The 16,197-nt window shown below is 60.6% G+C and overlaps 1 protein-coding gene across 7 annotated transcripts in view; it reads left to right on the plus strand.

The window, feature by feature from the left end:
• Window positions 1-10,833: 10,833 nt before the first annotated feature.
• Window positions 10,834-16,197, plus strand: part of FGFR1 (fibroblast growth factor receptor 1) — a 30,131-nt gene continuing 24,767 nt past the window's right edge. For 6 of the 7 annotated variants that reach the window (XM_030035250.2, XM_030035253.2, XM_030035252.2 and 3 more), the window contains exon 1: window positions 10,834-11,090. The gene's annotated coding sequence lies outside the window, so the exon portion shown is untranslated. Of the gene's footprint in view, window positions 11,091-14,875; window positions 14,894-16,197 lie in introns of those variants that run through there. The other variant, XM_030035251.2, reaches the window with a different exon arrangement.

Below are 16,197 nucleotides of genomic sequence, written 5' to 3' on the forward strand. Positions count from 1 at the left end.
CTGCTACACAAGCCGATGGCTTGACCACGAGCTCCCAGAGCCACCGAGCTCCCTGGGGAATTTGGGCAGAGCCGTGCCACCACGGCTGCTCGGTCGTCAGAGCCCTGCAGTGTGCCGGGGTGGTGGAATGAGTTCTTCAAGCTGGGCAGAGCCACAGACGGAGGGACGGTTTGCTGGGGGTAAGGGCTGCTCAAAAGCAGGGTCTTGCGAGTCTCAGTTTAACGCCCAAGCTGGGATTTCCCAGCGCCAGGTTAGGCATGGAGCCCTGCTGTAATTCCCTGGTGGATAAGGGAAAGCGCAGCCCCAGGACTTGGTGATGTTTGCAGTCTGCATGGCAGACCCGGGTCCTCTGACGGGAGCAGACAGACACCCCCAGGCGAAGGGCCCCCCTCAACGTACCAAATCCGACCCTGCAGCCGCCCGGCACGCTCTCCCTGCAAACGCCTGACCTCGAGGTCTCTCAGGAACAACAGGGAAAACCTCTGCCCCTGGGACGGGCACGGCGCTCGGCTCCGCACAGAGAGACCCTTGTGCTCCATGACGGTGCCTGGACCCGGCGGCAGCGGCTGCGGTGCTCACACTCCCGGCACGGGGACACGGCTGCTGAGGAGGACAGACACGGGGAGCTGCCCCGGGCGGTGCGATCAGCTGGAGCTCAGCTCTCCAAAGCCGTCCCCAGTAGCTGCAGCACTGGGAACGGCGGGCGCAGCCACCGACCCCCCCGGCCCGGAGCACAGCTGCCGTCCAGTGCTCGCTGAGAGACGGCAGCAGTAAATCTGGGCTCGTTGCTGGAGACCCCAAGGAGAGCATCTGCAGCTTGTTTTCAGCGTGAACTCCTGTAAAAAGGGCACTGTGCCTATAAATCCATCACAGGGAAGCTTCCGGGAAACCCGGTTCGGCTTCTGTTCCTCTAATTCCTCTCGCACAGAGCCCCTACTACTGCCAGCGCAGAGGCAGGGCAAACTGAAGGGGCTTTACACATCGCATCTCTGCAGCCCGTCTGGCCAGGTCCCCCCAGTGTCACCTTCTCAGTGTTCAGCAGCAGGCATGGGAGCTCCCACCCTTTGGGCACCAAACCCCTCTGCAACAGCTCCCCGTGAGCCAGCCAGAAACCTCTGCCAGGGCCGTCTTCTGAGCCAGGCTGTGCTGTGTCCTTTAGCACCGAACAGTTAAAAAAGGCTTTAAAGCCTTCTTGGAAATCACAGCCCATCAGCAAAGAGAAGGATAAATATTTTAAAGTCGAATATTGGTGGGTGAGCATACCAGAGGATCCTTCCTACCCCTGCAGATTAAGCCCAAAGGAATTAATCAATAAGAGTCTAATTTAAGAAGCTTTTATGCCCCTGTGGAGCTCTTGCTCTCTCTCTATATATACCACTTGGCTACCCCAGCACTGCAGGTGCTTTTATAAGCTGCTGATTAGGATAAAGCCCTGGGGAGGCTTGGTGACCACTTCATCTCTAGCTGGAGGTACCATGCTAAGCCATTCCCCTGCCTACCTGGGGACTGCCAGGGATGCCGCAGGCAAGGGCAGGGACACCGGGGGCTGGAGCTGTGTCTCAGGGATGCGGGAGCAGGCGTGCATCTTCTGCCACCCCTCCCAAGGGGTTAACCCTGCCCCTGAGTTTACATTCCTGTGTGATGGGAAATGTGATATGGAAACCCCAGCCTCCTTACTGCTTGCCCTGCCCGCAGGAAACCCAGGGATGACAAGTCATGGCTGCAGCCAACGCGGGAGCTGTGGGATCCACGGGCAGCCGGGCTCATCCCTCGCTGGCCGGGGGATGGCAGGTCCCTGCTGTGGGAGAGGCAGCGGGGGCGCAGGGACCCCTCTGGGGGCTGGCGTGAGGACCATCCTTCCCCTTGGCTGAGAGCAAACCTCGGCTGCGTGGACACGTGCTGTAGCCCTGCCTGGTGGCTCTCCAGGCAATGATGGTGCTGGGTCTGGGCAGGTCTCCAAGGACCTGGAGAAGGTGATGGGGAGGACGGGCTGTTGCAGAGGATGGGCTTGCTCAGGGCAGGATGAGCAAGGCAGGAAGGGTTCTGAAAGCAGGTGGTGAAAGAAATGAGCTGGAAAAAAATAAACATAATCACCAGGGGCTCCTTCTAGCTTAATGCTCTTCAGTGAGCAGGGACAGAGTCTTTCTCCTTGCTGGAGGCACCCCTAGAAGAGTGCCTTTGGTCCCAGCCATGACCCTCAGGTGTCTGTGGAGGTTTCCAGCACCCAGGAACCCAAAGGAGCGCTTCCAACCCACAGGCTCCTGCGCGGGGCCAGGCTGCAGCCAGGGAAGGTGCAGAGCTGCTGCAGGAGCAGCAAGAGCGTGCGACCTGGGAGGTGTGCGGTGTAGGGCAGCTTGACGGGGGCTTGGTCCTGGAGAAGGGGCAGCTGTGGTGGGGGAGGACAGGCATGCTCCGGCAGTGCTTGGGGAAGATGCTCTGGGCAGAGTGTGCGTCAGCCCAGCGGGAACACTGGCTCTTCTTTGGGAGTGATGCTCCTCCAGGGAGGGATGGAGAAGCTTGGCTGTTTGCAGAAGCGAGGAAAGGGCAACAGGAGCCCAGCGGTCCCGGATAGGAAGGCGAGAGGAGCTGTTTGCAATCTGGAGGGGGTTAGAGAGTTTAGGGTCTGTCTGTGGTTTGCTTTGCCTTCCTCCTCCTCCTGTTTCCAGAGTGTGGGAGGCATCTTCGTCCGGCCTCACCAGCAGCATCAGGCTCATGTGGGTTTGGCAAAGCAAGCGGGCACAGCTCTCTGCCCTGGTCTATAAATACAGCGGCTTCTCCGGGGCTGTCTAGACAGGAAGCAGCCTGCGAACTGGGAGAAAACTCCCTGTGTTAAAGGGGACCGGCAGCTTGTGCTGGGAGCCCAGGGAAAATTGGCTACCGAAATACTCAGGTGTGCCCAGGAAGCTCCTCTGAAAGGGGCTGCAGAGCCCGGGAGCCTGGTGCTGCCAGGCTGCCTGGATGCAGCAAAGTCCTGGCCCTAGATCAGCTGGGCAGGAGCTGCTGCCTGAATCCCATGCCCTGCTGCCGCTGCAGGCAGTGCAGAGCTCCTCCTGCCCTCTGTGTCCCATACTTCAGGGTGCAAAGACTCCCAAAAACCTTCCTTCTTCCTATATCTGGCAATGGGGAGAGCCCTGCAGCAAGCACCTTGCTTCCAAACCCAGAGGATCCAAGGCCCTGGATGAGGTGGAAGAGGATGGGGAGGCAGCGCAGCCATGCCATGGAGCACTTCCACCAGTGCAGCCACGACCACCCCTTCCATCCCGCTCAGGCCTTCCTCCCTCCCAGCCCAGCTGGCCCCTCTGCCTCCTGTCCTTACGCCGAGCTTTGCAAAGCAGTATATGTGAGAGCAGCTCTAGGCAGTGGATCCACTGGATCCCTCACTCATCGCAGCCTGGGAAACAACACAAGGACCCAGCTGCTTGGGTCCTTCCTTCCAGGCTCTGAACTTGTTAGAGTTTGCTTTGCATTGCTTTCATTTTATACCCTTGCAGGGGAAAGTCCTCATCCCAGTTGTTTTGTTCCTGGCTGTGGCTTTTTTCACTATAAATATCCAAGCATTGCTTGAAAGAAAAAACCAGCTCTAGGTAGTGGGAGAAAAATCATAGCCCATGGGTAATGACACATAATTACAGCCTTTCTCCTGATGAAAGGAGCTGCCATTGAGCTCCTAAATGACAGTGTGCAGAAAACGCTATTATCAGATTATCCTAGTGGCAGAATCTTTGCAGCAGCAAGGAGGCAAAACGCATCGCCCGTCCGGCCCTGGGGAGGAAGAGCAGCCAGCACCATCCTCGGCTCTAGCCTGCATGGAGTGCGAGAACCGGAGCGGCAGCCTTCCCAGAGAAACAAATCCTGCAGCCGAACGGATCTCTGTGGCAGCCCAGGCTGTTTGCTGCCCCTGGAAACTTGCACTGGTCCCACCAGCTCGAGGAACCTGTCCCAGTGTCCCCAGTTCCCAGCAAGGAGAGGGGCTGCAGCAGCGCCCATGGGCCGGCACCCGGGCTGGGCTCTGCAGGGGTGAGATAAGAGAACCTGTCCTCGAGGGCCGGAGGAGATCTGCCCAAGTGATTTGTCTTTTGCTCTTTGCCTGTATCACTATAAATGCTGTAAATTACAGGCATTTGTTATCTGGAGCTTCCTCCTCCTGCTAAGGCAAGATAACAGCCAGAAGAGGCTGCTGTTATTATTGTGATCAACTTCAGCACCTTTATCTACCCCTGGAGATCTTTTGGGCCTGATCCAAGGATAGCAGGAGACTTTCTCAGGGTGGAGAGCCAACGGGATGGGTAGTGCCCTGTCCCTGCCCCTGCTCTTGAGATAGCGGCTGTCCTGGGCAGCATCAGCATATCTTGATTTCAAGTCACCAGGGCAGCTTAGCAGCCGCTGCCCACCAGAGAGCCCAGTCCCTTTTCCCCCTCACAGGGAGCTAACCCAGGGTTGAACCGCTCTGTCCCCAGGTCTCTGAGCCTGCCTGGGTGTGCCGGCACTTCCCTGTAGCCTGAGCAGCCTCGAGATGAGTAGAGCATCAGTGCAGCTAATGGGAAGTGCTGGATGTCCCCTGGGACAGCTTATTAAACATCACAGCCCTGCGAAAGAGCCTGGCTGGAACAGTGTGACATTCATACACCAGCTTAGCTTCAGTGCAAGAAGGGCAATGTCAAACAAACGTAATTAATTTCCCTCTGCAAATCAATCGGGGGCCAGAAGTCAAGCCCGCCTGGTACAGGAGATACACTGCAGTGAATAATTGTCCTCGTGGAGGGGTGATCCATGCTGCGCTTCTGAGGGCGTGCTGCTCGCCTCCAAGCAAATTAAAGAGCCTCCCCCTTGGGCTGACGGCGAGACAAGGCTGCAGGCCCTCCGCGATGGATTATCTGCCACAGTGAGTTACTGTGGGGCTGAACCGCCTGCCAGAGCTGCTCAGGGCACTTCCCCGGTGATGAGCCCAGGTTGCGTGAACCAAACCCGGCAGATCTTTCTCGGGCGACAGGTTTCTCAGATGGATGGTTTGGTCCTTCACCTCCTTCACCTGGTGGCTCTAACAGAAGTGCAACATGGGGAAGGCTGCACCTTTGTCCCGGGAGTGCCCAAGGGGATGCGGAGCACTGACCATCCTTCGCCCCCACCTCCCCTCTCCCCCTGCCCCACGCAGCCCTGGGGGAGCCCGGGGTGGCAGTGGGAGCCTGTCCCGGAGGGCCACCAGCCTGGGGACGCGCCTAACTGCTGGCCTGGCTGCAAACACCGCTGTGCAACTGTCTGCCCCAATTGTTGTCTGCAGACAATAAAATATCATGTGATGTCTTAATGAGCTCCTTGGTATTTGACAATTGCAGGGTAGCAGAGCTCACTGCCCTGGCTGGAGGGGCTGGACCCTGCCCGGCTCCCGGCACTGGTTTCTCCGTGAGCAGTCGCTGTGAAGCGGCTCAGTGTGGGAGGACGGGAGGAGCTGCTCTGCCCGAGCTGGGGGGAGGCTCCGTGGGGGACCCGGCTGGCCAGGACCCTCAGCCCTGTCTGGCCTGGCTCTGCCCTGCGAGGGCACATCGTGGGCAGGGGCAGAGAATTCTTATCAGCTGTGCTTTAAAACGAGATACCGCACTTAAGTCAGGGAAGTGGCAAAAAAAAGCTGGGTTCGGGCCCTTTGAAGGCAAGGCAGGATGGCTTTGGTGTTTTGCTCTCCTTGGCTAAGCTTGCTCGATACCGCTCTTGCTTGGTCTTTGAAATGCCGCGTCTGTGGGCAGACCCCAGTGTGACAGTGGGTGTCCTGAGCATCTCTGGCCCTGGAGCTGGTCCTCTCCTCTGCAAGTGAGTTGATGCTTGGGCAGTTTAGCAGGCAGGGGCTTCTGAAGGATGCATTTCTCTTAATCGCCATCAGAAGAGCAGCCAAGTAGCAGCAGATGGGTGGATATTACAGTGCCGTTGAGATGCGACCAAGGAAGGAAAAAGCCAGTTTGGGTTGATGCTGATAGCAGAGAAACCTCTGAGCAAGGAGAGTGCTGGGGAGCCAGCCTGCGGCCCTGCCGCCAGTGCTTTGCCCGTGCCAAGGCTTTTACCCCGGCACAGCAGCATCCCAGAGATGCTGTTCCCGGGCAGGCGTGGTGTGAGCCGGGTTGGGGCTGCATGCAGCCAAGCAATGCTGCCACGGGCACCGACCCGGCCTGGCTGGGCAGCCGAAATCCAGCTGAGCGCCGGCAGCGCCTGTAGCCGCAGCCAGAGCCACTAATAACGCTTTATTGAGCTGGACTGGAGAGGCGAGAGAGGGGGCTTCCTGTAAAAGGCAGCGCTTGGCTTCCAAATCATGCCCGGGAGCTGATGCATTATCCCTGGTGTTGCTGATTTTCATGTGTTGCGTTTCCCTGGGAATGCTGGGGTTTTGAGAGCTCCCTGCAGGGTCCTGCCGGCCGGTGGCAGGGTGGCCTGGCCGGCTGCTGGCCCTCGAGAGGGGCTCGACTTTTCTGAAGCGGCGTAGGCAAACTACGTCCATGCATCCCGGCTGCCGACCGGCAAGCCGCTGGCCTTGGGGCAGTACGCTGAGTTGTTCTCCGTGACTCAAACGTTCCGGCAAGCTGTTTGCCAAGGTCGGATAACGCACCTGGAAGTCTCTGCAGAGCGCTGAGCAAACCCTTCTGCTCGGCCGGGAGGGGAGAGCGGGGGAAAGGCAACGGTCGTGCCTTGGGGATCGGGAAAGAGGGTGGCACAGGCACAGCCAGGGAGTCCGGGAAGGGACAGGGGTGTCCCGCCTGAACCCCGGGGTCGGGCTGCGTCCCATGGCAAAACTGTTAACGTGAGTGCACGCTTGCGCGCGCTCGGCACTCGCCACGGCGGGGCTGGTGCGCGTCCCGCGGGGAAGCAGCGCCCGCGCACATGTGCGCTCTGCCGTTCTCACACGGGCTCGAAGCCACAAGCCAGCCAGCTGCCTGCAAGGAGCCCCGCACCCTGATGTGCTCCGGCCTTTTCAGGGAGAGACGGAGCTGACAAAGTCTTTGTCAGTCAGATCTGTCAGGGAAAGCTCTTTGTTCTTCAGCATTTGCTCTTGCCTCCCCCTCTCCAAACCTAAACTAGATGCATCTGCTTTTGTTTTCTAAATGCAGAATTAGGGACTGAAAAGAGCCCCTTTGTAGTGGGGAGGAGGGGAGAGCTGCAGATCTTTAACTGGGAACGCAAGGTCAGGGGGGAGCTGCTCTATTGTGCTGGGACTCTCCTCCTCCAGCTCAGCCCTTTCTGTGCCCCCTCTTCACACTCCGGTTTCCACTAGAACCACTGTGGAGATGCGGGGAAACCCGCCTGGGCGGGCAAGGGAGGACGGGCTGCTCCCCCAGTCCCAGCCCCAGTCCAGGGGCTGTGCTGGTGCCCACCGTCATCACCACTGTTGTTCCCATGCCCGACCGCAGGGATGGTGCAGATTCACCCTGTGGTGGGTTTTGCCGCTTCTCGGTGCTGCAGCTGGGAGCCGGTGAGTGGATGTGGGCGGCAAAGGAAGGGCACCCCACGGCCTTGGGCTGGCGAGCGGAGGTGGGCAACGTGATGGTGCTGAGCACGTGGATGTGCACACATGAAGCCTGGAGGGCAATATATCTGTGCACACATATGTGTGACCCTGTGCAGGATGCAGATGGGATGGTGCACATCCCTGCGGGCAGGGTACAAGGGTGCATGCAGGCCAGCAGGTACCTCCCCTGCCCCACGCTCCATCCCATGCTGTGGGAGGAAGGAGAGCTTGCAGGGAAGCTGTGAAAGCTGCAGGCTCTGGGAGCAAAATCCCCGGGGAGCTGCTCCCCAAACACCTTTGTTCCTTCACAGCCAAGACAAAACCCTGCAAGCCCTGGCCTTGTAAGCCTCTTTCTTCTCTGGCTCTTTTCTGTGTCAAGACAGCTCTGTAGCGTGCCTCCCCTGTCCCAGCCACCTTTCTGCCGCTCTCTCAAGGAGGTGGATGACTGAGACACAGCCGCCAGCCCGGGGCAGGACCGCATGTGGAGGCAGGGTCTGGACCACGGCTGCACACCAGCCATCCCAAGGCCAGGAACCCCTCTGCTGCGATGCAGACCCTCCCCTGCAACAGAGGGGACACCTCCCCATGGTGTCCGTGCCAGCCTGCTGTGGGCCTTACCACCTCCTGTCTTTCGGCAGCAGCTGGTTCACTCTCCCAGGCAGAAAGAATGACTTTTTAATTGAGGACCTGCTGCTCCCACATTAGGAAAAATGTCCATCGGCAACACAGGAAAACCCCCAGGCTCAGCCCAGGGAACCGCAGCACTCTTTGGAGGAGGCAGTGGTGTGACCAGGGAGCAGGGGAGCCACAGTGGGACAGCCCAGTGCCCCTTCCCTTGCCAGCCCGATGGCATGGCCTCCTCCGGCTTCCTCGTCCTGGCCTGGATAGGGCGATCCCACAGGAGCGAGCTGCCCATAGGGTTTGAAATGGGATTTGCTAAACCAGTGCAAAGCCCTGGGTAAGCGCTCTAATTTCCACGACAGAGTTGAGCAAAGCGCAGTACCCGACGGCACGGTAAACCTCCCCGGCTGAGCGGAACCTGCGCCTTTGATGATGCTCCCCACTGCCTGGTGCTCACAGGCTGTCGTGGGGATTTGCCTGACACACGGTAAGTTGTTCAGCTGTTGTGGTAACTGAGACCTACTTTAAGTTTTTCTTAATCCTGTTCTTGATTAACTGCAGCTAAACTGAAACAAGCCCAGGTTCATGTGAAATTAGCATCTGCGTTGCCTCGAAATTGCAATCACTCGAAATTGTGCAAATGCCCAGCACATGGCTCCCCACCTCCCCCAGTCCAGGAGAAAGGCACGGGCCAGCAGGACCTGGTGCTGCCTGCTGCTGCCAAAGCACAGTCCCCCAGCCCTCTGCCCATCCCTGTGAGTACAGGCAGGCAGTGAGCTCCAGCTTGGTCCTTGGGGCCCTGTTGTTTCTCAGCCTCAGCCATGGCCCTCGGCAGTCCCCCATCCGCTCTGGGGGAGCATTCATCTCCCTGTCCATCCTGGAGGACCTGTTCATGCTCCGTTTATGCCACCAGATGGTGACAGCTCGTGGTCACTCCTGTGCTGAGCCCCCATGCGATGCTGGGGCCAGGGATGCAGCTGAATCCTCAAACCTCCTGGGAGCAGGGGATGGTTTTCCCCATTTTCTGCCATTTGCAAACACCTTTACTTATAAAGGCCCAAGAACCGGCATCCTGTTGATGCAGTCAAGCAGAAAACCATCCCCAAGGAACAGCAGCAGCAGAGGTGCAAGCCCGTCCCCCTTCTATCGCGAGGCGCTATGGTGCAATCCCGTAAGGTCCATTTCTGGGCCAACATTGACAAGCCTGGCACAAAAGCTCAGCGGGAGGCATGGCCGCTCTGGGGGAGAGCAGGGCCAGGAGCTGCTGTGCAGGGGAGCTCCCCCAGCTCGTGTGGGTGCCCCAGCCGGTCCCCCAGCAGCTTTGTTAGCAGGGCACCTTCGGCACAAAGCGGCCTGGCTCCCGGCTGTTGGGTGATGAGGGGAGAAGAAAGCAGGGGTGGGGGTGAGCGGCTGCCCGGGACACCCCAAAGGTGCATGGGGTGAGTTGTGCTTGTGGGGGCTGGGGTCGGCTCTGCTGCCCTGCTGTCATCGAAACACTCCCCATGTTCAGCTTGCTGGGAGAATAGCATCCCAGCAGGTGTGTTACCTTCCCCCCTTCTCCCTGTTCACACATCTGTCATCCTGGAAAGAAAATATTCAGTGGGTCTTGGCATGGCCAGCTGAACAGTTGCCTGAACAGGCAAGAGGCTGCTCCTGAAGATGGATGCCCAGCATTTGGTTCAAATATAGCTCTGGTGATTGACAGGGCTAATTCAGCCTGTCCTCTTCCCTGTTATAACTTAATCACTTACACATTGCCTCGCACAGGTCTTTCACTGCCAGCCAGAGACATCTTCATTCTGGGATGCCCTGACTTGGAGTCTGACTCGAGGCTGCTCCTGTACTAGTGCTTCCTGCACGGAGGCTGAACCACCCTGCACCATCCCTGTAACCCCGACCCGGTCCAGCTTTTGGGGAAGCTTGTCTGAGCTGCACAAACTGGGGCTCTGTGGGGTGGGCTCCCATGTCGGAGAGTACAGCAGACAGGCTGGCTATGCTGGTGTGGCAATATCCCACTCTGCCCTTCGACTCGGGGACCCAGCACAGTCCCAACTGAGACTGAGCAGAAGGCGCATGCGCTGCCTGTGCAGGTAGGGAGTTTTTGGGGTGCTCTGAGTTCGAGCTGCTTTGTTCCTGCTCCAAACCTCAGTGATAGGTTGCCTGATGTACACAGCTGGGAAGGGCAGGGGCTGCAGCAGCAGTGGTTCCTGGATGGCTCCCGGGCAGGATTTGGGTCTGGCGACCCTTTGAATATCGGCTCACAGAAAGTGGGTACCCTGGGCCCTTGCTTTGCAGAAGAGCTGGGCTGGGGGCTCCGGGCTGCCCAAAGCTCTGCCCACACTTGCTGCCTGCGTGCTGCTGCCTCTGGGCTGGGTGCCGGGCGGGGAGAACAGTGGGGTGCAGCGCTCCCTTCGCCCCTGCCTGCACCACGGTGACCGAGCCTTCCCCGGTGCGACCGAAAGCAGCGGGGCGAGAGCGCGGAGGCGAGCATCCCGCGGGCGGCAGGGCGAGCGCCTGCTTCTCCCAAGCCTGGGCCGGTTTCGGGGCGACAACCGCTCGCAGAACCCCGCGGGGACCCCCGGGACCCCGTACTGGCGGGAGGCTGCCGGCAGCGCAGCCCGGGGGTGACTACAAGCCCCATCAGGCCGCTGAGGAGGAGGAGGGTGGGAGGAAGGCAGGCGGGGGAGGAGCCGGGAGGAGGCGGCGGGGCGGTGCGGGAGCGGCTCAGTCCGGCGGCGGCGGGCGCACGGCGGGGACGCGGCGGCGCGGGCAGCGGCAACGGCAGCGGCGGCCGTCGGGGCGGTCGCGCCTCCGGGAGCGCCTCCCGCCGCCACCTCGGGGCCGGCCCCGCCATGGGGCGGCCGCTGTAAGCGCGGCGGCGGCGGGGCTGCGCCTCTCGCCCCGGCCGGGGCTCCCCTCCATTGTTCCCGGGAGCGGCGGGCACCGCGCCGCCGCCGCCGCCGCCGCCGCCCGCGGGGCTCCGGTGAGTACCGCCGCCGCGCTCCGACCGGGGCTGACCGGGACCGGGACCGGGACCGGCCCCGCGGAGGGGAAGGGGGACGGTGGGGCAGCGCTTTGTGCTCCGCGCGGCTGGCGGCGGGGGGCCCGATCCGGGACCGGGGGCCAGCCCCGTCCCGAGGGGCTCCGCCGCCGCCGGACCCCCCCCCCCCACCCCTTTTCTTCCCCCCCCCCCCCCCCCCCCGGTACGCCGGTGGCGGGGTGGCTCGACGGGGGGGGGGGGGGGGGGCCCTCTGCTTTGCGGGAGCTGGGGGTTTGCGGACACCGGGGCCGTCCGGTGCGGTTGTGGCGGGGGGGCCCCGGTTTGCAGCCCCCGGTTTGCAGCCGCTCGGCGGGCGGCAGTTTTGAAACGCGGCGGGGCCGAACCCGTCCTTCGGGCCGAGCCGAGGCTGGAAACCTCCCCGCAGCCCCGGCCCCGGGGTGGGCTGGGGCCCGAGACCCCTCCCGGCTGCGGGGGGTGGTGGTGGGGAGGGGGCCCGGCTGGGGGCTGTTTTCCGAGTTGCCGCCTCGTCCCTTATTCCCGAAAAGTTCCCAAGCGGGAGCCTCGCGGCTTCCAGAAAGAGATGGAAAAGGAGCTGCGTTTGGTTTTGTTGAAGATTTCGGATCCTGGGGCGTTCCGGCGGTCACCGGGGACGGAGGTGCTCGGAATAACGCGGTCCTGGAGTTTGTGTTTCCCTTTGTGTTTGCAAGCTGCCCGCGGGGAGGTGGGGAGCTCCGAGAGCCTCCTTTATCCAAACTCTTTGCGGGTCTCTGGGAATCGCTCGCGTTCGTACATGGCGAACGCGCGGGGAGCGCGGCGTGGCGGCCGACTACGCGTGCGATACCCAGTTAATCTGCTGGGCCGACGTGCACAGCCCTCAGCACCGGGGTGGGTTTCGGGGGGGCGTTTTCCGTTGCGGCGTTTGTGATTTTGGCCGTTGGGGCCGTGAGCCGTGGTCGCAGCCAGCTGGCCTTGTGCAAGGAAGGAGCAGAGCGTGTCCGCGTTCAGGTTACACCGAGGAGCACTGAAGCCGCCTCACGATTCCCTTCTCTGCCCGGATTGTTGAGTTACTGCCCCGTGTCTTGAGTGTCACGGCTGGCTGGTGCAGCTTCCTTCCCGTCAATGTTTAAACCTTAACAGTGCGGTTCGCCCAACTGCTTACGTTAATAAAACAGACGGGCTCGGAGGCTGCTGCTCTGCCAGGGTCCCAGCCAGAGTGAAATTGGGATTTGTGTTCAGGCGGAGGCGGTGATTTGCTCTGGCTGGAGATCTCTGGGTGCTGACCAGCTGGATGCGAGTGTGCGTGCGGGGGCGTGGGGGGGGGCAGCCACCCTGCCCAGCCCTGGGGATGCTGCAGGAGCGTGGACCCCACGGACCCCTGCTCTGGCTAGCAGCCATTTTCCCCCACACAGGAGCGCTTCCTCCCTTAATCTCTGTGGTGGCTGGCATGCACTGTTGCCTTTTCGTTGTGTTGCTCGGAGAGGATTAAAATAAATAGTCCCTGCCCTGGTGGGGCGAGGGCAGGAGCAGCACCGTTGCAAAAGCAGCCCGTGTGCGCATTCGTTGGCTCCGGGCTTTGCTGCGTGTGAGATGCCTGCCCCAGCCGTGCTGGGAAGGAGCCCAGGTTGCTTTGAGGTGTGAACTGGAGCTCCCTGTTTATTTATCTACCTGAAAATATAAACCGACCTAGGAGCTGTATTGCCCCCAGCCCCAGCTGGTTTCCCTCTGTTGCTCTGGCCCCCCAAGCCCTGGCTGCTAGAAGGGGCCACTCGACTGGGGCTGGGTTGCGGATGTTCATCCCATCCCAGCAATTCAGCTTTCTCCCCCATTGGGGACCTTCTGCTTCTGGGCACGAAGGCAAAGGTGAACAGTTGGGGATATGTTTGCTGGAGAAGTGTGTGTCCTTCGCCTCCCAGCAGCTTTCCTCGGAGGAGCTTAATGTAGTGAAGACCTCATCCAGCCCTCTCCCAGGCTGGATAACAGGCCTCTGCCTCTTCCAGGTGATGGCAGGCTGTGGTTGTGTCCCAGTGTCCCTGTCCTCGACCGGTCCCCTCCCAGAACAGTCAGTGGTACCAGCCGGCTGGAGATTTGCGGGTATCAATGGATGCTCTGCAGGTCTGAAAATCAAGCCCTCGGGTAGGGATCCCTGAATTTGAGGATGCTTCTGAAACTGAACTGGTTTTACAGATATCTGTGGATGAGGCTGGGCCTTTCCCCATCCCTCCTGCCCCATGTGCCAAGCTCCCTCACCACTGGATGCCCACAGCGTGCAGTGAACTCAGTGGTTAGAGATACCCTGGTAGCTGTAAGGCCTCGCGGCAGGCTGCAGCACGTATGGCTGGGAAGGGTTAACGCAGTATGTGTGCTGCACAGTTGGATATTTATTTTTCCAAGCATGCGTCTGCTTTAAGCATTATAGTTTTTCCCTATAGTTACATTTGCAGTTGTGTTTGCTTTTTATTTCAGCAAATACTTAGCTCCTGACCTGAGCCGCAGGCTGGGGCAAGGAGCGCTGGGCGAGGGAAAGGCTTTTCTCCGTGTCGCCCGCGAATTTTGCCTTTGGCGTGCCCTTCTTCCCCAAGGGCGCCTGGAGGGCTGCTTGTGTTGAGCCTCAGAGAAAAATTGAGTCTCCTTTCCGTGTTTTGGAGCTGGAAGGCATCTGTGCCAGGCAAGGTCCCCCGCTGGAAGTCACCACCTCTCCACCCCGAGGGACGCGTGGCCCTGAGCTGGGTGCAGCCCCCCACCACGGTTCTCCTGAAGCCTTGCAGACCTGGGAGCCGAGCTCAGCCTCTTCTCCCTGTTGTATTTGGCCTTGCCCTGTTGTTTTTCTGCCTCCTGCGTTACACGCCGGTTGCTGGCGCCGAGGCACCCCGGCGCTCGCCTGCCTCCGGGACGCTCTGACGTGGTGGATGCTGCACGGGCCAGCTCTGCTCCGACGGGATGGCGGCGGCTGCGTGAGCGGAGGCCAAGCTGCCCCGCTCCAGAGTCACCCAGTCCCACCGAGCCGACCGGGGAGATCAGATCCAGGGCTCCCCTGCGGGACGGCACAGCATCGCGGGAAACCCCAGGCTGAGCCTGGGCTCCGACCCCGCCGGGTGCCCCAGCCGGGCACCCTGCTCCAGCACCGGCTCCTGCTTTTGGCACCTTGAATGCATTCCTGGGGATGAGCTGTGGGACTGGAAGGGGCTTCCCCGCTACACTCAGCTCATAAATGTTCAGTACAGGCTGCTGCCTGAGCCTGGAAGGTCCCATCTTGTGCCGTGTCCCCGGGACAGCTCAGCCTGGTGACTCACAGGCGTGAGAGAGGCGAGAGGCAAAAGTGCAGCCCTCGGGGTCCCCGAGGACAACAGGGGAGACAGGTTGCAAGAGGCTGCTTCTCCTGAACGCACGGCTGTACGAAGGCGGCATGAGAGCATCTTCCCCGACGCGCGGGCGTGCGGGCACCGTGCGCCCCGGGAGGGTGCTCAGGTGGGCACAGGGGTGTCCGTCACCGCTCCGAAATAGCTCCGTGGGTGTAATGGCCAGTTGTAATTGCAGCCTCGCAGGCAGGTCTCTGAGGGGCAGTTAGCCCTGGCTCCTCTCTTACTGCTTCCATTTTTAGTTGTTTGAATCCACCCCTGAGCAGTAAATTGCAGTGTGCCGGGGCCGTGGGGAGCGGGGACGGTGCCCGGCAGGAGCCGGAGACCCACCCTGCTCGAGCTGCCGTCCTCCCCAGCATACGGTTTCCTGTTGGGATTTATATAAAAGCTGTATAAACACGGAGAAGAGCCATGCCGTTGTTTGCACAGGTAGGAGCACTCCCCCCTGCTTTCTCACCTCCTTGCCGAGTGGGCGCAGAGGAACCCCGGGGGGGCAGGGGCAGGCTCCGGGGCTCCCTTTTCCCCTGGGAAGGAGGAAAGGGTCTTTGCTGGCTCTTCCCTCCAGCATCCACTCCTCTCCGAACACCAGGATTTCCTAGGGTGCTGCTGAGCCTGGCTGGGGGGAGCAGGCAGGATGCTTGGTTTGAGCCCCCGTGTGCAGGATGCGTCCCTGCCCTACACCTGTCTGCCTTGTAGCAAAGCCGTAGCTGCTGCGACCTCCCTTTCTGCCCCAGGGAGCCGAGCATCGAGCATCGTGCACTCCCTCTGGATCTTGGCACGCGTCCTTCCCTCCCTCCCTCTCCCTCCCAGTGACTCTCCCAGACGCGGGGCAGTTCTTCGCTGCTGAGCGATCCGTATGCCATGGAAATATGCTGCTGTCGAGCCCCTGAATCAGCTGGAAGGCGCTCGCTCTGAGGTGTATCTGGAGAAGGGCTTTGCTGTGCGCCGAGCCAGCACTGACTCATTTTTCAGGAACTGCCATTTCTGGAGGCGCTGCGCTCCCCTCCCTCCATCCCTCCATCCCTCCCTCCCCTCGGCGCGGGGCCGGCTCGGGAGGCCCACGCAGACGCTCCGCATTAGGGCATGTTCCGGGGAGCATGTGCTGTCGATAAACAAAACCACTTAGAGACAGAAAATAATTTCCAGAAATACCAGAAGACTTTTTTTTTTTTTCCACGAAGAATTCCACCTCCCCCTTCCAAACCCTGATAAATTGTTAACATTCAATAACTATTTTAAAGCGCACTGCCTGGCGCCTGGGAGCGCTGGCGCTTGGAGATAACGACGGTGTTTGCTGGGTGCCGCTTTTCCCTGCCCGACCGCTTGTGTCAATACTTTGGGTCCCAAATGTTCCTGCGCCGGCCAGAGCCGGAGCAGTTGGGGCAGGGAGAAGGCAGCCAGAGCCCCCAGATCTGCACCCTGGCTGGGTTTTCTTGGGCTGCAGAGGCTGTTCAGGGGGTCTGAGCTCCCCGGGCAGCACCCGGTGTTAAACAGGAGCCCTGCGGGGCTGGCTCTGGCGGCTGCTCAGCCCATCCGCAGGGAAAAGCCGGTGCTTCAGGCAAGGGGAACGAAAGGTCTTGCCCCCTCGCTGGAACGGGAGAGGCAGCGGCCAGGGTGTCCGGAGCTCCGACAGACCGAGTGCGTGGGGAAGATGAGTAGCGGCTTATTACTCACTACACTTATTACTCACTGTTTTTAACAGCACATACTTTAAACAGGCGCCTTATGGCAAA

This window comes from Aquila chrysaetos, chromosome 13 (assembly GCF_900496995.4).
Source record: "Aquila chrysaetos chrysaetos chromosome 13, bAquChr1.4, whole genome shotgun sequence".
NCBI lineage: Eukaryota > Metazoa > Chordata > Aves > Accipitriformes > Accipitridae > Aquila > Aquila chrysaetos.